We start from the raw sequence: 13,627 nt of genomic DNA, 5'->3' as shown, positions 1-13,627 counted from the left end.
GAATAATTGCTGGAGCCCACCCACGGTCATCCTGCAGACATCTATTTAAGGATCTAGGGATCCTCACAGTAACCTCACAGTATATATATTCCCTTATGAAATTTGTTGATAATAATCCAACCCAATTCAAAAGTAATAGCAGTGTGCATACCTATAACACCAGGAGAAAGGATGATCTTCACTATGCAGGGTTAAATCTGACTTTGGCACAGAAAGGGGTAAATTATGCTGCCACAAAAGTCTTTGGGCACCTACCAAATGGCATCAAAAGCCTGACAGATAGCCAACTAACATTTAAAAATAAATTAAAAGAATTTCTAGATGACAACTCCTTCTACTCATTGGCTGAATTTTTAGATATAAAGTAAGTAAAAAAAAAAAAAAAAAAACTTAATCATTAGTGTCATGCAATATTTTGTGTAATGTAATTTCTTGTACAGACATCTTTTATTAACCTGACACGTTCCACATCATTACGAAGTGTCGTATTCATGATCTATGGAACAAGTATTAATCTAATCTAATCTAATCTACTTCATATCTTGTTTCCAAACCACAAATAGGAATTGGTATTTCACAATAGTCAGACTGTGACTAACAACAGTGAACTGTTCCAAGAGGCTTTCTCCTTACTCCCCAGCCAACCACGACACGACACCGGAAAACCTCTGGAGCTTTGGAGACCAAAGAGAGGTCATTGCCTCTTGACGTGACTATCAATAAGTGCTGACATGGCACAATGCTAAAACATTTCATCTATTAACTGGCCTGCATATCAGCATGAATAGTATGTGAGTGATGAAAATCTTGCTCCAATCTTCAGTCTGCCCTACAACTGCCTTGGACGTCTTTTGGTGAATTATGATGTAACAAAGTGATGTATTGCGTAATCTGTCACAATTTTTGCTATGCCATGGAACAGTTTGTTTCACTTTCACTGTAATATGGACATTTTGTTACAATTTTACTCCAAGATAGAGCATTTGTCACAATTCCACTATAACATTAGATCTTATTTCACAATTTTTGCTGAAACTTGGGATAATTAGTAATAAATTGTGCTATAACATGTCGATGTATGTGACGCAATATCATGTAACTTCCGTAGTGTGATAGCATAAGTTATAATTCCCAATCCACTGCATTTATTAGTTACACAACAGCATGACACAATGCGAATTGCATTTAAGTCCAACTACAATCAAGCATATTTTAGTGTTCCTCAAGTTGCCCAGACAGGTGTTCCAAATTTGCAAGTCATCAGCAAAATACTGGTTATTGCCAGCACGGTAACCTTGGCCACCAAAAGTCCACCCACACAAGTGAGATTAGATTAATACTTGTTCCATAGATCATGAATACAACACTTCGTAATGATGTGGAACGTGTCAGGTTAATAAAAAAATGTCTGTACAAGATATTACATTACGCAAAATACTGCATGACACTAATGTTTATGTTTTTTCCCTTAATTTATATCTAAAAATTCAGCCAATGAGTAGATGGAGTTGTCATCTAGAAATTCTTTTAATTTATTTTTAAATGTTGGTTGGCTATCTGTCAGGCTTTTGATGCCATTTGGTAGGTGACCAAAGACTTTTGTGGCAGCATAATTTACCCCTTTCTGTGCCAAAGTCAGATTTAACTGTGCATAGTGAAGGTCATCCTTTCTCCTGATGTTATAGTTATGCACACTGCTATTGCTTTTGAACTGGGTTGGATTATTAACAACAAATTTCATAAGTGAATATATATCCTGTGAGGTTACTGTGAGGATCCCTAGATCCTTAAATAGATGTCTGCAGGAAGACCGTGGGTGGGCTCCAGCAATTATTCTGATTACACGTTTTTGAACAATGAACGCTTTTCTACTCAACGATGAATTACCCCAGAATATGATGCCATACGAAAGCAGTGAATGAAAGTAGGCATAGTAAGCTAATTTACTGAGATTCTTATCACCAAAATTTGCAATAACCCTAATAGCATATGTAGCTGAACTCAGACGCTTCAGCAGACCATCAATGTGTTGCTTCCAGTTTAACCTCTCATCAATGGACACACCTAAAAAATTTTAAAATTCTACCTTAGCAACAGACTTCTGTTCAAACCCTATATTTATTGCTGGAGTTGTGGCATTTACTGTACGGAACTGTATATACTGCATTTTATCAAAATTTAAAGAGAGTCCGTTTGCTGAGAACCACTTAATAATTTTGTGAAAAACAACATTTACAATTACATCACTTAGTTCTTGGTTTTTGGATGTTATTACTCTACTTGTATCATCAGCAAAAAAAACTAACTTTGCATCTTCATCAATATGGAATGGTAAGTCTTTAATCTACACTCCTGGAAATTGAAATAAGAACACCGTGAATTCATTGTCCCAGGAAGGGGAAACTTTATTGACACATTCCTGGGGTCAGATACATCACATGATCACACTGACAGAACCACAGGCACATAGACACAGGCAACAGAGCATGCACAATGTCGGCACTAGTACAGTGTATATCCACCTTTCGCAGCAATGCAGGCTGCTATTCTCCCATGGAGACGATCGTAGAGATGCTGGATGTAGTCCTGTGGAACGGCTTGCCATGCCATTTCCACCTGGCGCCTCAGTTGGACCAGCGTTCGTGCTGGACGTGCAGACCGCGTGAGACGACGCTTCATCCAGTCCCAAACATGCTCAATGGGGGACAGATCCGGAAATCTTGCTGGCCAGGGAAGTTGACTTACACCTTCTAGAGCACGTTGGGTGGCACGGGATACATGCGGACGTGCATTGTCCTGTTGGAACAGCAAGTTCCCTTGCCGGTCTAGGAATGGTAGAACGATGGGTTCGATGACGGTTTGGATGTACCGTGCACTATTCAGTGTCCCCTCGACGATCACCAGAGGTGTACGGCCAGTGTAGGAGATTGCTCCCCACACCATGATGCCGGGTGTTGGCCCTGTGTGCCTCGGTCGTATGCAGTCCTGATTGTGGCGCTCACCTGCACGGCGCCAAACACGCATACGACCATCATTGGCACCAAGGCAGAAGCGACTCTCATCGCTGAAGACGACACGTCTCCATTCGTCCCTCCATTCACGCCTGTCGCGACACCACTGGCGGCGGGCCACACGATGTTGAGGCGTGAGCGGAAGACGGCCTAACGGTGTGCGGGACCGTAGCCCAGCTTCATGGAGACGGTTGCGAATGGTCCTCGCCGATACCCCAGGAGCAACAGTGTCCCTAATTTGCTGGAAAATGGCGGTGCGGTCCCCTACGGCACTGTGTAGGATCCTACGGTCTTGGCGTGCATCCGTGCTTCGCTGCGGTCCGGTCCCAGGTCGACGGGCACGTGCACCTTCCGCCGACCACTGGCGACAACATCGATGTACTGTGGAGACCTCAAGACCCATGTGTTGAGCAATTCGGCGGTAAGTCCACCCGGCCTCCCGCATGCCCACTATACGCCCTCGCTCAAAGTCCGTCAACTGCACATACGGTTCACGTCCACGCTGTCGCGGAATGCTACCAGTGTTAAAGACTGCGATGGAGCTCCGTATGCCACGGCAAACTGGCTGACACTGACGGCGGCGGTGCACAAATGCTGCGCAGCTAGCGCCATTCGACGGCCAACACCGCGGTTCCTGGTGAGTCCGCTGTGCCGTACGTGTGATCATTTCTTGTACAGCCCTCTCGCAGTGTCCGGAGCAAGTATGGTGGGTGTGACACACCGGTGTCAATGTGTTCTTTTTCCATTTCCAGGAGTGTATATCAATAACAGTAAAGGACCTAAGACCGAACCCTGTGGAACCCCATACTTGATAGCCCCCCCCCCCCACAGTTTCAGGAATGAGCTGTTGTTTTAACATTACATGAACCACTTATTTTAACTTTCTGCATTCTTCCAGTTAAGTATGAATTAAACCATTTGTGCACTGCCCCCTCAAACCATAATGATTTAGCTTATCTAAAAGAATTCCATGATTTACACAATCAAAGGCCTTTGAGAGATCACAAAAAATACCAATGGGTGATATCCGTTATTCAGAGCATTTAATACTTGATCAGTGAAAGCGTATATAGCATTTTCTGTAGGTAACCAAGCTGACATTTTGTTAGTACTTTATTTATACAAATATGAGAGGCTACTCTTGAATACATTACTTTCTCAAAAATTTTTGATAGATCTGTCAGAATAGAGATTAGGCAGTAGTTGTTGACATCTGATGTATCCCCCTTTTTATGCAATGGTTTTACAATGGCATATTTGAGTCTATTGGGGAAAACACCCTGCTCCAAAGGGCTATTACATACGTGGCTGAGAATCCTACTTATTTGTGGGGAACAAGCTTTAAGTACCTTGCTGGAAATGCCATCAATTCCGTTAGAGCTTTTACTTTTCAGTGAGTTTATTATTTTACTGATTTCAGAGTGAGAGATTGGTGGAATTATAGTTGTTTCAAATTGCACAGGTATGGCCTCTTCTATTAGTAGCCTTGCCTCTTCTAGTGAAGATCTAGATCCTATTTTCTCCACAATATTTAAATAATGATTATTGAAAATATTTTCAATTTCTGATTGTTTGTTAGTACACTTGTCATTCAGTTTTATGGCACTAAAGTCTTCCTGTGCTCTTGGTTGCTCTGTTTCCCTTTCAATAATATTTCAAATTGCTTTAATTTTATTATCAGAGTTACTGATCTCAGACATGATAAACATGCTTCCGGACTGTTTAATAACGTTTTTAGTACTGCAAAATAGTTTTTATAATATTGAACAATTACAGTTCTCTTTTATGGTTGCAAGATATTCTTATTCCTTTAGTTAGCCAAGGTTTTTATGTGTTTTATTGGAATTATGTTTAACTATTTTCTTGGGAAAACAATTTTCAAATACCCTTAAAAATGTGACATAAGTTATATTTCAAGTTTGCATCGGGTTCCTTATACACTTCATCCCAGTCTAGCTGCTGTAGGCTTTCCCTAAAGTTTGCAATATTTATACTGTTAATTGAACACACTGCTTTGAAAGTCTGATTTGATATACTGCATGGAGCTATGTCATATACTGTAACTGATTGTGTGTGGTATAAGATTCAAATAGTGCTACAGTGCTTTCAGCAGCACTCATATCAATGTCTTAGTCATCAAGTCTGTTTCATAAGAATGAATCTGGAACCTATTGGACATCAACTCGGCACCTGTAATTTATGGACCTGTGTAAACATGGGATGCCAGACAACTCTGAAAACCTGGAAGAATATGCTGTACCACTGCTTCGTTAACTAGCTTGATTTGTCGACAATTCTAAGGTATCATGTGAAGTGCAGTGTAAGTCATTCAGAAGACCATTGCTATCATGATCATCTGCAGCCTTAGCCAGCAAGAGACTTGCCACACAAACACATTTTTGAAAGAACTACATCATTATTAGAAATGATTTAGAAATCATGTGGCAGCATGGAGTGTCTGTGCCTGACAATTAATTCTTTGCACGCCTTGTGCAACACTTCTGAATGGGGTGTATGAAATTGTCAGTTATGTTAGATCGCAAACAAATGACACTTGTCACGGCTCATCTAGTATACAGAAATTGAAGACTCCTACCAATCTAAAGAGTTATTTTGCTACATCTACAACTATTTGTGCAGAAGTTTTACCAGCACACTATTAAACATGTCTTCATTTGTGCTACTTATATTGTACAATTGTAACTCTACTCTGATATGAATGCTAACAAATATCTATCACAGCAAAGCATACCTACAATGTACATCAGTGTTAGTTAAACATTAATACTGAACTGAGTGTAGAAAGTGTGTGATTTTTGCCGTTTCTATGTGACTGATGTGCAGGAGTTTCATCACCATGAAGTTTTGTCCAGTTCTGTGATCTGCATTGCTCTCCAGGAAATACATTTTCCTGATGACCATTAAGTAACTTTTTGAGGATACATTGCAGCTTATTAACTGCAGCACACACAGAGGCATCCAAACAATTATTATTTCTGCACTCTACAGGTGAATGGAACGAGTGAAAACCCTTATAACTGGTACAATGGGATATATCCTCTGCCACACACTTCACAAGGGTTTGGAGGGAATATATATAAACATTTAAGTAAAATACATAATGCATAGACAGTTGTTGTGATACCATTTGCCAGCAGAAAAGAAAAACATATTTAACATTAAATTATGTCAAATAAATGTCACGTACAGAAAAATTACAGTCACATAAAAAATCTAGTGTAACTTGCTTTCTGCATGTGTGAGGGAAACAATGATGAAAATGCAAGTGAACACATGACTTTGATGTTTGATCAAACTGAACTGGAAATGCTCTGAACATGTGGTGCTGTATTTGGCAGCTGCGCTATATTTCGTCAAAATAGCTTGATTCACAAGCTTTTCCTAGTACTGCTCTTCGTGAATCTACATATTGCAACATAAAAGTCAGTTAGTGCAAGCATCGAAACGAGTAGTCCGCATTTAAACCAAAAGTATTATTTTATTCCAAGCATTTATCAGTAGTAAGTAACAGCAACCTTTCTGCTGCTGTTTGTGCATCTGCAGGTAACATGAGTAACGATTTCCATACAATTTTATGTTTGTATTTCCATAAGTAACACTACAACATACATACACACACAACTCACAATTTCTTGTCCTCAATAATATGGGGACATGCATAATTGGCTGGCTTCACATTTAGGAAATCTTTGTGATCTCTGTTCTGCCCAGATGAAGAACTCTGATCTCAGTGCCTGGAAGTTCGGCATGCTTGCAGATCCTTGTCGTTTGTGTAGGCTACCATAGTTACCAAAAAAAAGTTTCCACCAATCTGTGTACGATAAATAAGTCGTAACTTATTTCTTGCTTTGAGCTTTATTATGTGATGTTATAGGTTGAGATCTGAGCAGAATAGAACAGCATTTTCATTTTGCGTTCTAGTGACATTTCATAACAGCAATATTGTAATTAATCAAGAAATGAAATATGAGCATTTTTGTCCAGCACATTCATACAGCTGGAGATCGACGTTCAGATAGTACACAGATCACTGAGACATTGGCATCATGGAGGTAAGAACTTATTTATTTATTTACACATCAACTTCCATAGGATAACCGAGCGAGGTGGCGCAGTGGTTAGCACATTGGACTCGCATTCGGGAGGACGACGGTTCAATCCTGTCTCCGGCCATCCTGTTTTAGGTTTTCCATGATTTCCCTAAATCGCTTCAGGCAAATGCCGGGATGGTTCCTTTGAAAGGGCACGGCCGATTTCCTTCCCCATCCTTCCCTCAGCCAAGCTTGCGCTCTGTCTCTAATGACCTCGTTGTCGACAGGACGTTAAACACTAATCTCCTCCTCCTCCTCCTCCTTCCATAGGATAAAATTGAGGAGCAAATTTGGATCAGACTGCGTGGCTACCGCACGCAGCTAGGAGCAAATCTTCAAGGTAATGGAACGTGACAGTACATGAAATTACAACATAAAAGTAATAACAGATAAAAATAAAATGTTTATGAACACGAAAAAAGTCTATCCATGAGTTTAAGTAAATGCAACCAACAATACAACAAGAATCAGCTTAATTTTTCAAGGAATTCCTCGACAGAATAGAAGGAGTGGCCCATGAGGAAACTCTTCAGTTTCGATTTGAAAGTGCTTGGATTACTGCTAAGATTTTTGAATTTGAATGGTAGCTTATTGAAAATGGATGCAGCAGTATACTGCACACCTTTCTGCACAAGAGTTAAGGAAGTCCGATCCAAATGCAGATTTGATTCCTGCTGAGTATTAACTGAGTGAAAGCTACTTATTCTTGGGAATAAGCTAGTACTGTTAATAAAAATGGTAGTAAGGAATATATATATTGAGAGGCCAATGTCAAAATACCCAGGTTCATGAAGAGGGGACGACAAGAGGTTTGTGGACTTACACCACTTAATACTCAAACCGCTCGTATCTGAGCTAAAAATATCCTTTTAGGATGGGAAGAGTTACCCCAAAATATAATACCATACGACATAAACGAATGTAAATAAGCTAAGTAGACAAATTTTCATGTTGAACAATCACTCACTTCAGATACCGTTTAAATAGTAAAAATTGCAGCATTAAGTCTTTGAACAAGACCTGAACAAGACTTGAGTTTTCCATGATAGTTTACTACCTATCTGAACATCTAGAAATTTGAACTGTTCAGTTTCACTAAACATATGCCTATTATGTGAAATTAAAATGTCAGTTTTTTTAATTGTGTGTTTGAAACTGTAAAAACAGAGTCCTACTGTGATATGACATTAGCTTATTTTCTACAAGCCATGAACTTAGGTCATGAACTGCCCTTTTTGAAACCGAGGCAAAGTTGTACACTTCAGCCATTACTACCAAGATAATGTCATCAGCAAACAGAAATATCTTAGAGTTTCTCATAAACCTTGAGGGCATATCGTTTATGTAAATAAGGAACAGGAGTGGCCCCAACACTGATCCCTGGGACACCCCCTATTTGACTGTACCCCACTCAGACCCTACATCACAACCATTCTCAACAATGTGAATAATGACCTTTTGCTGTCTGTTGCCAAAGTAAGGGGTGAACCAGTTGTGAGCTACCCCCATATTCCATAATGGTCCAACTTCTGGAGCAATATTTTGTGATCAACACAATCAAACACCTTATTATAATCAAGAATATGGCTAGCGTTCAAAACCTTTCGTTTAACTCGTCCAGTGCCTTACAGAGAAAAGAGAATATAGCATTTTCGGTTGTTAAATGACTTCTAAAGCCAAATTGTACATTTCAAAGCAAATCGTGTGATATAAAATGATCAATTATCTTTACATACACAGCCTTTTCAATAACTTTAACAAAGATTGATGGCATTGAAATAGGTCTAAAACTGTCTACATTATCCCTTTCTCCCTTCTTATAAAGAGGCTTTGCTACTGAGTACTTTAATCGTTCAGGAAACTGACCATTCCTAAAGGAAAAATTACAAATGTACCTAAATACAGGGCTAATATGTGCAGCAAAGTACTTTAATATTCTGTTAGTCACTCCATCATAACAATGAGAGTCCTTAGTCTTCAGTGATTTATTTACTGACTTGACTGAGTATTTCACACATTAATCTCGGAAAGGCATTTGCCAAGAAAGTTATATGATTCCCTGCAGAAACTAAATTTTTATTTAATTTATCAGCAATGCTCAGAAAATGATTGTTAAATACTGCACATATATCTGACTTATCAGTAACAGATATATTTTTACTACGAACTGACTTTATATCGTCGACCTTGTGAAGCTGACCACACACTTCCTTCATAACTGACCATACGGTTTTAATTTTATCATGTGAATTAGGTATTATATTTGCTTACCCAATACTCTTTGCTTTCCTAATAACATTTTAAGCACCTTACAGTACTGTTTGTAATGGGCTACTGTAGCTTGATTGTGACTACTTCTAACATTTTGATATAATTCCTGTTTTGTTCTACATGATATCCTTATCCCGGGCTGCCTACTACTGCTAGTATCCCATTTAGAATGTTCTAATGGAAAGCAACTCTCAAAGAGCATGAGAAACGTGTTAAGGAAAGCATTATATTTATCATCTATGTTATCGGCACAATAAACATCCTGCTACTCTTGTTCCTTGAAAAGGTTTAAAAAACTATCAGTTGCTGTTAGATTAATTTTCCTACATAGTTTGTACTCATATGTGACATTTGTTTGACTACAAAAGCCTTTAATATTAAAATTTGTGCATCATGCTCTGAAAGGCCATTCACCCTTTTACTAACAGAATGTCCATCTAGTAATGAAGAATGAATAAAAATATTGTCTATTGCTGTGCTACTGCTCCCCTGTACCTTAGTTGGAAAAAACACAGTCTGTATCAGATCATAAGAATTTAGGAGATCTACCAACGTCCTTTTCCTTGCACCATCATATACAACCAATGTCTGGTACTCCCTCCAAACAGAATCAAGAACTCTCTCCAGCTTGAGCAGAAATGCTCTGACATCAAAGTTAGGGGACATATAACCATGAACAATTAGAGGTTTAGTTTCACTAAATTGAACTGCCCCCACACAAAATTCAAATATCTGTTCAGTGCAGTGCCATGATACATCTATGGACTCAAATGGAATACTGTTTTTACGTACCTAGCCACTCCCCCATCCAACAAGGAACTCCTTGAAAAACAGCCAGCTAATCTGTATCCTGATAAAGGAAGCCTCTGAATTGTCAAATTATTTAAGTGGTGTTCCAACATACCAATAATTTTAGAGTCAACATCTATAAGAAGTTCACTAACTTTAATATGCCTTATAACTTGATGAAATATGCTAATTCCTTCTCTACTTGGAAACATGGCGTCCTCTAGAGATGAGCTCTTAGTTAGAGGGACTTTCTTTAAGCAGGTATGCCTATCAGCTGACTTCAGTCTAAAAAAAGTGCAGCTCTAACACCAACTACTACAGGAATTTTTCCATGAGTGATCACACCACCACCCACTACACTGTCATCTGTAAGTTTTGTCAGCCTCCCCTTCCCATACCTATTGAGGTGCAGCCCATGCCTAGTGAAACCCAATCTACTGACAGACCCAACTGGCACCACCGAAATGTGACCCATGTGACCCATGCCCTCTGCCATTAGCACCCTCTCCAGCCCCATGTTAACGCGCCTAACAGCCGCATTAAGATAATCCTGGTCATGAAGTTAAAACAACTGGACTAAATGTACATTAGTGTCACCAGTTTGAGTAGCTATCTTTACAAGGTCACCATCTACATCATATTCCCTGTCCCTATGAAGACTGTTCCCAATTCTACCCACTATCACTATCTGATCCCCCTTCGTAAAATTCCTATATAATTCCCCTATGCTGTCAGTCACCTGAGCCAACCTTGCACTAGGATTCACAATGCTGGTGATGTGGTACTTACTCCCCAACACTTCCTTCAATTTCTGGCCCGCACCTCTACTGTGCGAACTACCTAGCAGCAGAACCTTTTTCTTTCTGTTAGACTTTTCAACTGACATAGACCTCCCAACTGTTGCGGACTGCTGGATGTTCCCTACATCTACAGCTATAAAGGCTCCTCTCCACTCAACTCTGACAGTTTGTTAAATCTATTGCATATACGCAAAGTATAACTGTCTGAATACCTCCTCCTCCTAGCTGCCTTCTTGTCTACTGCCACTTCCCATTCCCTACCACCCTTCACCCTCTTCAACCTATCTATTTCCTGCTTTGTGCATTGTGACTACACCTGAAGGGCACAGATCTTACACTCCCCTGTCAACTTATTTCTACTACAGATTCTGATTTCCCAGGAGAGGATCTCACTAGAATGTCCACTGGCTTCCCTACTGCATTCTCCCCAATGAAAATACTTTGAACAAATTCCACAGCATAACCCACTGCTCACAAACCTACGAAAGAGCCCACACTTCTCACTCATGGGCAAATTTTACTGTTACTGAAAAAAACTGTATCTCTACGTTACCTAAGTACTGTGAAACACTTTGTTGCTGCAAGTGAGAACCTACCATTTCTTTGTTGTTGTGTTCTGAGTTTAAAAAAAGAAGAACAAATGTGTTTGCTCAAGGTGGAACCTATCAAAAAAACTTATTTGTAAGCAAATGCACACATAGTAGTGTGCTTCTAATCTCAAGACGATATTTTTTTTCTTTGTTGTTATTTTATCTCTGTCAGTCCAAATGGGCAAGGGATGGGTGGGTGGCCAGTGGTACAATATCCCACTTTTCCACTTAGAGCATTTACAAATTAGTGAAGAAATGCTAAAACATATTTATAGATGCAAAAATTTAAAAAGATTGTAAAGTACAGTATATAAATGTTTACAAATAGAAAGACTTTTTTGTCATTTAAAGTTTGAAAAAGAAATAAAATGTCTGACAGGTAAAGATAAAAAGACAAAAATGGACATTTAAAACTTTAAAATGAAAATGAAACTGCAAAGTTCGTTAAAAAGAAGCTCTGCATTTTCACTAAAGAACTGAAGACCCTGTGTTAGGTGAAGAAGCTGTGGCCCATTAAACATTTCAATAGTGGTAGGTATAAATATACAGAGCTGTTTGGTGGTAACCATAGAGGGCAGCTAGTAAGGTGGGTACTGGGAAATACAAAAAGGAAGTCGGAGAGAGGAGAGCGAGGGTGCCCTGATGTGATATGGAAATAGGTGGGAAAAGCTATAGCTGGAAAGAGGGATAAATACTGGAGCAGATTTCATTGTCTGTGAGAGGGTGTCAGATGAAGTTGCGTTGGAACAGGTTCAGAAGTTTGTAGGTGTAGGAAAGGCGCGACAAGATTGTACAAGTAACCTACAGTTCACAAGATTTTGTGCAAATGTGAGGCAGTATTGAAGACAAAAAGAGCTCTCCATCGACTTTCTCGATCATTTGATTCACAACACACGAGGCAAATGTGACTTCAAAGTGATAACATTCACGTCAAGCAGAGGCAACTGGAGGTTATGCGATTTCTTTGCTGCAGGGTACGTTAATCTCAAAGTTACATCGTTTAAATATTGTAAAGATCTGTTTTCATATGGACTGAGCTGTGGATAATGGAGGGATTAAAGTATTGGCAAGATTTAACTCTGGAACTTACTGAAAAAGTTATATTAGGCATTTTTTCCCTAATGCAGCTTCAACAGCTCTGAAAGTGATACAGCTTACTGATGTACAAGCAAAAACAGCTGAAGCCAGCCAGCTTTGGCTCTAATAACGTATACAGTATATTCAACAGCCTCCATTAAGGTATCTCAATAAAATAAGTTTACTTTTAGAACCTCTGAAAACTAGTTTCAAGTGTTCGCCCGGGATTAGAAAGGGTAGGTAGCCGTTCTAGCAGACGAATTAAAGGAGCAGTTCATTTATCTTATGTCCAATGAATCAATGCTATTTCAAAACTCCAACACATTGAGTATCTCTCTCGAAACACCTCACTGTTGGTAAAATTTGTTGCAGTAAAATTGCGAACAGTGTAATATTGGTGGTTACAGATATACTTTAATTGAAGTCATATGTTTGGGAACGAAATGAAACCTTTCAGAAACGCTTCATTGCTACCTCACCATTTGTAACGCAATGCTAAAAATCAGTACATCTTAATGAACTTGTCAGATTCGAGCATGTGTACTGTAACCTAGACCAAGTCAATATGGTTCCAATGTACTGCTCGCCGCCATCTGTAGGTGCAGAAAAGACTTTTCAGTTCCCAGGGATCAGGTAATATCAAAAAAATTCATTTATTCTGAAACAGAGGAAATTCTGTTATGTTTTGTGTCCGCAACTTCTGTTCAAATAAAAAAAAATGAAAGAAACAGAAAGATCGATCAAAATGTTCTAGGCAATAGTGATTGCTTAAACGAAGGCAGTTTTCACACATAATCTGACTTCACGAATTTCAGCATGGACCTGACAACAGGCGTAATTATTTCGTGTGGATCTGAAAACTTATAATTGTCTTTTGATGCTCATAGGTCCTCGGATAACAGAAAAATACTTGTATGTAGAGAGCAATTTCTCTACATGAGTGGCTGACGACGACTTGATTCGTGGCAACGGGAAGA

General features: G+C 39.2%; 1 protein-coding gene across 1 annotated transcript in view; it reads left to right on the top strand.

Moving 5' to 3' along the window:
- The window catches only part of LOC126334286 (NAD-dependent protein deacylase sirtuin-5, mitochondrial-like), a 137,350-nt gene that overhangs the window by 57,826 nt on the left and 65,897 nt on the right, over positions 1-13,627 (top strand). The gene's annotated exons all lie outside the window — the stretch shown is intronic.

Source organism: Schistocerca gregaria, chromosome 2 (assembly GCF_023897955.1).
Source record: "Schistocerca gregaria isolate iqSchGreg1 chromosome 2, iqSchGreg1.2, whole genome shotgun sequence".
In the NCBI taxonomy this organism is placed as follows: domain Eukaryota; kingdom Metazoa; phylum Arthropoda; class Insecta; order Orthoptera; family Acrididae; genus Schistocerca; species Schistocerca gregaria.
Note: the sequence above shows the minus strand (reverse complement) of the source record. Positions and strands in the feature narration are given on the sequence as shown.